Consider the following 8,325-nt stretch of genomic DNA (forward strand, 5'->3'; position numbering starts at 1 on the left):
GCTCTAGAGAGGTTTCGCTGCTAACTACTCTACAAACTGGACTTACCTGCTAAATGTTCTATGAATTCCGCCCTTTCCAAAACCGCCAAGAAACATTTTTTCCCTGCATCGACAAGATTCACGCCATTTCAGGTGCAATTTTTCACTTCCTTTAAATGCCCAATGACCCCTTGGGCTAGAAAAATAAGGCCAAATGGGCCATATGTGTGGGGGCTGGGGATAACCACCCACCCCCATCGACATAGGCCCCATGGTTCTATCGGTTCCACATAACCTGGGGCTGCCCCCCCGAACTCCACACCTATCAGTTTAAGTTTGAACCCACGGTTTTTTCTGCGACATATGACCTGGCTTAAGACCTTATCCTGCACCCTCTTTTGTGAGCGCTTAGTTCCACCAGGGTTTGGTCCCATGGCAGGTCATAAGACCATGACCTGGGCTATACCTAACCCCCTTGCCGAACACTCCAAATATACACACTGAATTGTGGTTATATGGGAATTCTGGAACCTTGGACCGGGGCTAAGCCCAAGCCCTCGGCTCCCCTCCTCCTACAGTCTCGTGGGTGTAAGGTGACTGGGGGCCAAGGCTTAGCCCTGACCCCATCTCCCATATACCATTCAATGAAACTTTAAATAGGACTCTCCGCCTATATGGGTAAGTCCCACTGACAATGTAATGGTAGAGCGTTGCACTAATATGCTTGAGGTTCTGTGTTCGACCCCCATGGAGGCTAGTTCTGGCCATATTTTTTTTTTTCACAACCCCAAGGTGCCACATAGTAGGTTGTGATTAGGCCATGTGGTGCCCATTCATTGGTCAATGAAAACATTCCATTAACTAATCATAAACGTGCCAATTTGAGCCAATCCGGTGAGGCCACTTGGAAGCCTTCCATTGGCCCGATAAACATAGTCAGCTTGCCCAGTCAACTACCTAGTCAGCGTACAGACTGCCCAGTCAGTAGTCCTTCATCCAACCTGCAAAAAATTTAGTTGTTTAGGAAAACGATCAAAACGCGATATCGGGAGCATACGATATCGATTTTGAGTGATTTAAGTTGCATTGGATTCAGGGCAACGATATATACACTTTGGAACTGGTTTCGAGCACTTTTGAACACTTTGAATTTTGAGCACTTTACTGATCCCCCAGATTAGCTCATCCCCTTGTGATGCAAAATAAAATTACAGGATAGAAGCTTTGGGCCGCATCACCTTTATTTCATCCAATAGCGATGAGGGAAATTTGAGCATGCCAATGAGGAGCTTCCATGACTAGGTTTCCCTCATATTGGAGGATAGGTTTTTTCTATTTAAGCTATAAGTTTAAGGCTCCAACCATCCATGTTGCAACACTTTTGACATTTGATATCTGCCATGGCCCAAATAAGGAGAAATTATCAAACCTTGAGCAACCCATTTGATCTTGGTCCCAGTAGTTATCACCAGAGCTCATTCACTTTTTGTGCCTATCACTTTTCGTTATTCACTTCAACCATGGCTCGACCACAATGGTTCTATAAGAATTAATATCTTAGGACCATTATGGCTCACTAGAGAACCTACTGGTGCTGCCCTTCTAGAGCTTAGGATAAAACTGCTCCTGTCGAGTCCACGGGAGTTATAAAATACCAAAAGGGCCACGTGGAGATTTGTACTTTGTGGAGATCCATACACTAGGGTGCATCCTCAGGCTTGTAGTGCCTTAATCAGTAGCACTGTGGTGTTTGTTGAAGACCTACAATATTGTTGAAAATTTAAGGATGAGAAGTCTCTAATGTAAAGTCACAACTTATTGTAGTTAAAAGAGGAAGCAATTCCCCAGTGATAGTGCTATGCCACATAAAATGATTAATAGGCTTATAACTAGTATATTATATATAGATGCAGGCCATGCCAAAAAGGAAAACTCCAATGTAATCATTTTACATTAATACAAGAGATATTTGTGTCAAGTGTTTCCATGTTTCAATTTAGATCCTCATGGATCCTTTCAATGCTTTTAGATCGTACACATTATGTTATTTATTGTGTACCATTAACATCATAGTCAAGCAATTCAAACAGTGCATCATTTCATTCCAAAAATGCAACATAATACTTGTTATCATGTAAAGGCATTGCACAATATACCATTCATTCTCATAATATCTGAATGTAGTCATGAATCTTTCTCTACATCACCATTTCAATTTCAAAAATGTCACATACATGCATTATCAGTTAAGCGAATGAAAAAAGAGTACTTATCTTGTAATTTTCATGGAAACTAAGTTTGGGACAAGGAATCTCCACCCAACCATAGACAACTGTAGCCAAGCTCACTTGCATCTATCACCCCCGAGCTAGATTCCATAGACTAAGGGGCTTGCTCAAAGGATTGAAACACCAACTTCTAGCTGAAATAGGGACTCCACAGGACCTCCTTCCTCCACCCACCAACCAATCAGCTGTAAAATAATATTCAGGGAATCCAGAGGCTAGTTGCCTCCACCCTCCATCTAACCATTGGAAACCAATCAATACATACAGTGAATCCAAAGGATTATTTCCTCCACCCAAAACACAGGGAATCCAGAGGTCAACTGCCTCCACCCAAGAGTGTCAAGGGAGTTCACAGAAGAAAGTATTCACCCTAAACACAATGGTTCCACCAATTCTAGGGAAACGAGAACCCATTGGAAAATCACAGCAAGAAAGGCTTCAGAGGTCCTCCCTCCAAGAATCCAAGGACAAAATACTCCACCCACACCATCAAGGGAATTTAGAGAAAACCATCTCCACCCTCTGGCTTTACAGGGACTTGAGAGGCATTGTTCCTCACCAAGGAGAGACCATCTACATGGAAATCATGCCAATTGAACAATTGTCACTATCTTCTCTTCTGTGTTGCTCTCTACTGAATCCTACTTGAATGGATGATCTACCTTGAATGAATGAGTGAGTGAATAATGCCCTCCTTGAGGTGAAACTCCCTCTTTTCCTCTACTGCTTTCTCCTCTGCACTGAAATTTACTTCCTTGTCCTTTCTGCCTTGTAATGTCTTCAAAAATAGCACGGTCTTGATCCTTATTCTTCAGTCCCATTAAATTCTGAATCATTGCATTAAAGACATATACCAATTAGCCGTTTGTAGATATTGAAAATAGTTCAGATTTCTTGCACAAGAAAACCTCACATATCCCAAGAAAGAAACCTCTTCAACTCTGGAATCCATGTCCTCTTTAACTCAACCCTTTTTAATATATTTTGTAAAATATTTATATTGCATTTTCATGAGGAAACCCAGGTTGGGGTTGTCACAACTTCATTGTTCTAGTATGGTTTCAACCAATTTTCCTTGGACGTGCAACCATGGAAGTTCAATCAATTCAAGGCCAATATTGATGCTTATAATGAAGGAGATTCTTACAAATAGGTACTACCAAAAACAAATTATTTCAACAAAGAACTCTATACTTTTGATATTGGCTAGAATGACCTCATTGTTAGCTACTTCCTCAACATGGATGTAGACCAAGTAAATACCCTTATTCTTCATATTATTAGATTTTATACCATCATCAAGAATATATATTTTGGAGGAGGAAGAACCTTCTTCATACAAGACACTAGTCTGGTAGGATGCTTGCCTTACCTTCTGGATATGATTCCCCACATCACATCTCAAATGGACAAGAATGGGTATGCCACTATGTACAATGATTTTTCTTAGGACTACAACAAATTAGTCAAGGAATTAGTCATACAAGTGAGGATAAATCTTCCAATGGTAGCAATAACCTATGTTGAAATGTATTCATTCAAATATGGTCTAATAACAAATGCCACCAAGGAACATTTTAAGTATCCTCTGAGAACATGTTGTGGATATTGTTGACACCTAATATTTGGGATTGTGTAATCCATGTAAAATAGTGTAAATAGAAAATAAGGAGAATTGGAATATGAAGAGACACTGGGAGATGAAGCCCAATAGTCTCCCCCTCCACGTATATATATATATGGTCAACCTTAATGGAAAATCACAATTCATTTGAGGAGTTACCTCCTGGCCTGACATGGTATCAGAGCCAGCTCCATATTTGGCTTACCTTTCTGCTCTTGTAACTCCTTTCGAACTCCCTTCTATCATTTTTTTCTACAATCTATCAAATCCCTGCCTAGAATTTGCAGTCTATTATTCCCTGGAGTGTGGTCCTGGATGGAGTACACTCTGCGTTTGGTAGAAGGCTGAACGACCCTACATTATGTCAACCTTTGGAGAATTTGTGTTGTTGGAGGTTGCGTTACTGTGACTTTTTTACTGGAGGTTTTTGGAGGATACAGTCAATGTTTCCTGGAAGTGCTGTGATGCGATGAGCCTCCTCAATACACGTCGAATCCTCCATTTTGCACGAATGGCATACATATATGTGGTATATTGATTTTTTTGTTATGACTGTGGCGTCAATTGTGTTATTGGTTGGTGGTATTATATTGAGTTCGGTGGTATTACATTGAGTTTGGTGGTATTACATTGTGTCTACTGTGTTATTTCATTTGTGGTATTATCGTCACTATGTATCAGTGCGGTATCACACCTATCATCAATCGGAATACCGACATCTTTTTCCCTTTTAAGGCAGCAGGCATTATAGATAGAGAACTCCTTCAAGGATGTGAAGGTCCCCATTATTTCAACAAATCTCTCCTCACTTAGACCAAGTGCTCTCTCTGTCGCCCAAACCATTGACAATTCAATCAGATTGCTTCCGCCCTGCATTTCGAGGCACCAAACCGCGGAAGAAAGCTCCTGAAACAGCAGCCCATTCACTCTCAAGTCCTTGACATAGTAATATTTTGTGGAAATTAACTCCAGAGATATGAGGCTCGGACAGTTTATATAAAGCTGGGGCCGCAGCCTGTGAACCGAAATGCATAAAGTTGTAATCTTGCAAGCGGAAATATTGATAGTCCGCGGTCCAAAGTAATTTAATATGCAAAGATTTTCGAGTTGAGGACAAAGGGAAACGAGGCGATCTAAAGAGTCACCCTTGAATTTTACATTCCTTAATTCGCAGGTGATGAGATGCTGGAATCCGTCAAAACTTGGGTGGAATACTGGAGATAATGCAGTTGGAGAGTTCGAGCCTGGTTAGAGTATTGCAACAGAAAAGGGTGGGAGGCAGTATTCTCTCTTGAGGGAAATTGCGGAGAGAGAGGTGTTGGATATTCTTTGAGGCCACCAGTTGTATCCATTTCCATACATTTTCACAGCTAAATCGCCAGAGAAGAGATTTCGAGTAAGTAGACAGATCCAAGGTTTCTAAATCAGAGGAGTGCGAAAGCAAAATGTCAGAGATTACATTCTCCACTTTTGTGATGGATAATGGATCAGGGTGTCGTTTAACCATAAACAAATCAGGGGCGATGATAAGTTTTGGAAGTTGGGTATGGAGATATCTCCATCTTTTAGAAAGAAGCTGTGAGATCGTGCATTCTTTCTAAAAGATGGAGATATCTCCATACCCAACTTCCAAAACTTATCATCGCCCCTGATTTGTTTATGGTTAAACGACACCCTGATCCATTATCCATCACAAAAGTGGAGAATGTAATCTCTGACATTTTGCTTTCACACTCCTCTGATTTAGAAACCTTGGATCTGTCTACTTACTCGAAATCTCTTCTCTGGCGATTTAGCTGTGAAAATGTATGGAAATGGATACAACTGGTGGCCTCAAAGAATATCCAACACCTCTCTCTCCGCAATTTCCCTCAAGAGAGAATACTGCCTCCCACCCTTTTCTGTTGCAATACTCTAACCAGGCTCGAACTCTCCAACTGCATTATCTCCAGTATTCCACCCAGTTTTGACGGATTCCAGCATCTCATCACCTGCGAATTACGGAATGTAAAATTCAAGGGTGACTCTTTAGATCGCCTCGTTTCCCTTTGTCCTCAACTCGAAAATCTTTGCATATTAAATTACTTTGGACCGCGGACTATCAATATTTCCGCTTGCAAGATTACAACTTTATGCATTTCGGTTCACAGGCTGCGGCCCCAGCTTTATATAAACTGTCCGAGCCTCATATCTCTGGAGTTAATTTCCACAAAATATTACTATGTCAAGGACTTGAGAGTGAATGGGCTGCTGTTTCAGGAGCTTTCTTCCGCGGTTTGGTGCCTCGAAATGCAGGGCGGAAGCAATCTGATTGAATTGTCAATGGTTTGGGCGACAGAGAGAGCACTTGGTCTAAGTGAGGAGAGATTTGTTGAAATAATGGGTTCACATCCTTGAAGGAGTTCTCTATCTATAATGCCTGCTGCCTTAAAAGGGAAAAAGATGTCGGTATTCCGATTGATCCCCATTGCTTGGTTAACACCCTTACCACCACTACCCCATTGCTTGATTAACTCCCATACCACCGCTACGCTGTTGTTTGGTTAACGCCCGAATCCCCATATCGAATCCTCCCCATACCACAGTTATATGAATGTTTTCATATGGTGTTACGTTGAACGCTGTCCCAACCTGACAGTTATAATATATCACGTTAATACCACAGCTAATACCTCTTATGTATATCATATAACTTTTCTCTCCTCATACATTACCCCCCCTCATACGTTTCCTACCCGATATAACCCTCCCCCAAATAATACCTCTGTTGCATATATATATATATATATATATATATTTTTTTTTTTTTTACAAAATTACCACTAGAAGTGCATTTCATTTTTTTTACATAGTGTGTTTGAGTAGTTCTCTCTGGAAAAGAAAACTATCCTGAATGGTCATGAAAGATAAAACATAGTCTCATTTTCAATGAGTTGTGGAGAGGATCTTGTGAAGGAGAAGGAGATAATGAACCTACAAAGCCCACTTCAGATAAGGAGATTTCGATTTGGGAAAATAAGAGCAACAAGGTGTATGCCTTGATTGTAGCATCTGTAAATGAAGAGGTGAGTCACCATATTTCACCATTTTCAAATATTTGCGAAGCCTTACATAAGTTGAAGGAATTGAATGACTCACACTTTGAACTTAAATTTTTCCAATTGATGATTAAATTGTTTAGTCTTGAATTGAAAAATGATGAACCTCTTGCTTTAGTATCAGAATTAAGATCCATTATGCATGATATAAAAACCATTGGCATTCAAATAGAAATTCCTCTTATAGATTATGTCAAGGCACTGTATGCCACTTATTCAAATTATCTCGAGTCAGTAAAATCAAGTAGAAACCTCAAGGAGATTACGTTTGACTCCCTTGAGAAGAAGTTTGCTGAGAGAGAGAAGGATTTTGGGAAGAAGACAACTCCTCAGTCTTCTAAAGAAACTGGGTGTCTTGCACATAGAGAGAAGAATCATGCACAATATTCTTCTAGAGGAAGAGGTGGCCGAAGAGGAAGAGGAAGAGGAAGAAGGAATTGTTAAGAAATTTACCGAAGAACACAAATTAATTACAGAGAATTACTGAGAGAAACAAATATAGAAATAACCAACAACAACCATAAACACATAAACACACATGTTTATCTGGGAAAACCCCAAATCCGGGGAAAAACCCGATCATAATGAAATTTAATTATCCTTGGCCAAAACCCTGGCCAATTTGCTCAAGTGAGCCTTCACCACTCACCTCCAAGCCCTTACATTACAATGAAGTCCTTCCAGCCTTTTATAGGCTCCATTACATATAATACCACGTGCAGAATACCATGGGTGCACAATACCATGTGCCCCAAAACCATCACTGTTTAACCTGGTCAACTTTTGACTCTATCCTGAGTCAAGTTTACCTAAAATTCCCCCCTTATACTTGACTTGGGGTTCCTTGACGAACTCCAGCCAAACTTGCTAGGTGAGCCAAACCCACTCACTCTAGCTCCTACCCCCCTCGGAGTTTTTACTGGGGTATTGTTAACCCGACATCCCCCCTATCACGTAGGTCTAACCTAGACTTTACTGGTGATCGCCGAGGGATACACATGCCTTACCAAGTCTTACAATAGTATGCCCATTTACATGCAATAATTTTGACTTCATTAATTTTTTTCTTTTGTTTATTGCTATTGTGATTTTGATCCATCCTCTCTCTACATGTGACAGGTTCGATTCCTGATCCCATCAGATTTCTGTTTTCATGCTCGTTGAATTCATTTCACCTCGACTACTTCGGCTTTGACAGTTTCATCAGTTCCATTGGCCTCTACCGTTTTCATCGTTCCTGCCTCGGCTTTGACGGTTTCGACCTCACCGGCTGAGGTAGAAGTCTCGTCTTTGCCAGCGGCCATTGATGAAAACAACGCGAGAAAATTCATTGGAA

The 8,325-nt window shown here is 40.7% G+C and overlaps 1 pseudogene; it reads left to right on the forward strand.

Annotated features, from left to right (window-relative positions):
- The window catches only part of LOC149144356 (GDSL esterase/lipase ACHE pseudogene), a 29,221-nt pseudogene extending 25,339 nt beyond the window's left edge, over positions 1–3,882 (forward strand).
- Positions 3,883–8,325: the final 4,443 nt, after the last annotated feature.

Source organism: Pinus tabuliformis, chromosome X (assembly GCF_031772625.1).
Source record: "Pinus tabuliformis cultivar Carrire ecotype Pingquan chromosome X, CPIR1, whole genome shotgun sequence".
NCBI lineage: Eukaryota > Viridiplantae > Streptophyta > Pinopsida > Pinales > Pinaceae > Pinus > Pinus tabuliformis.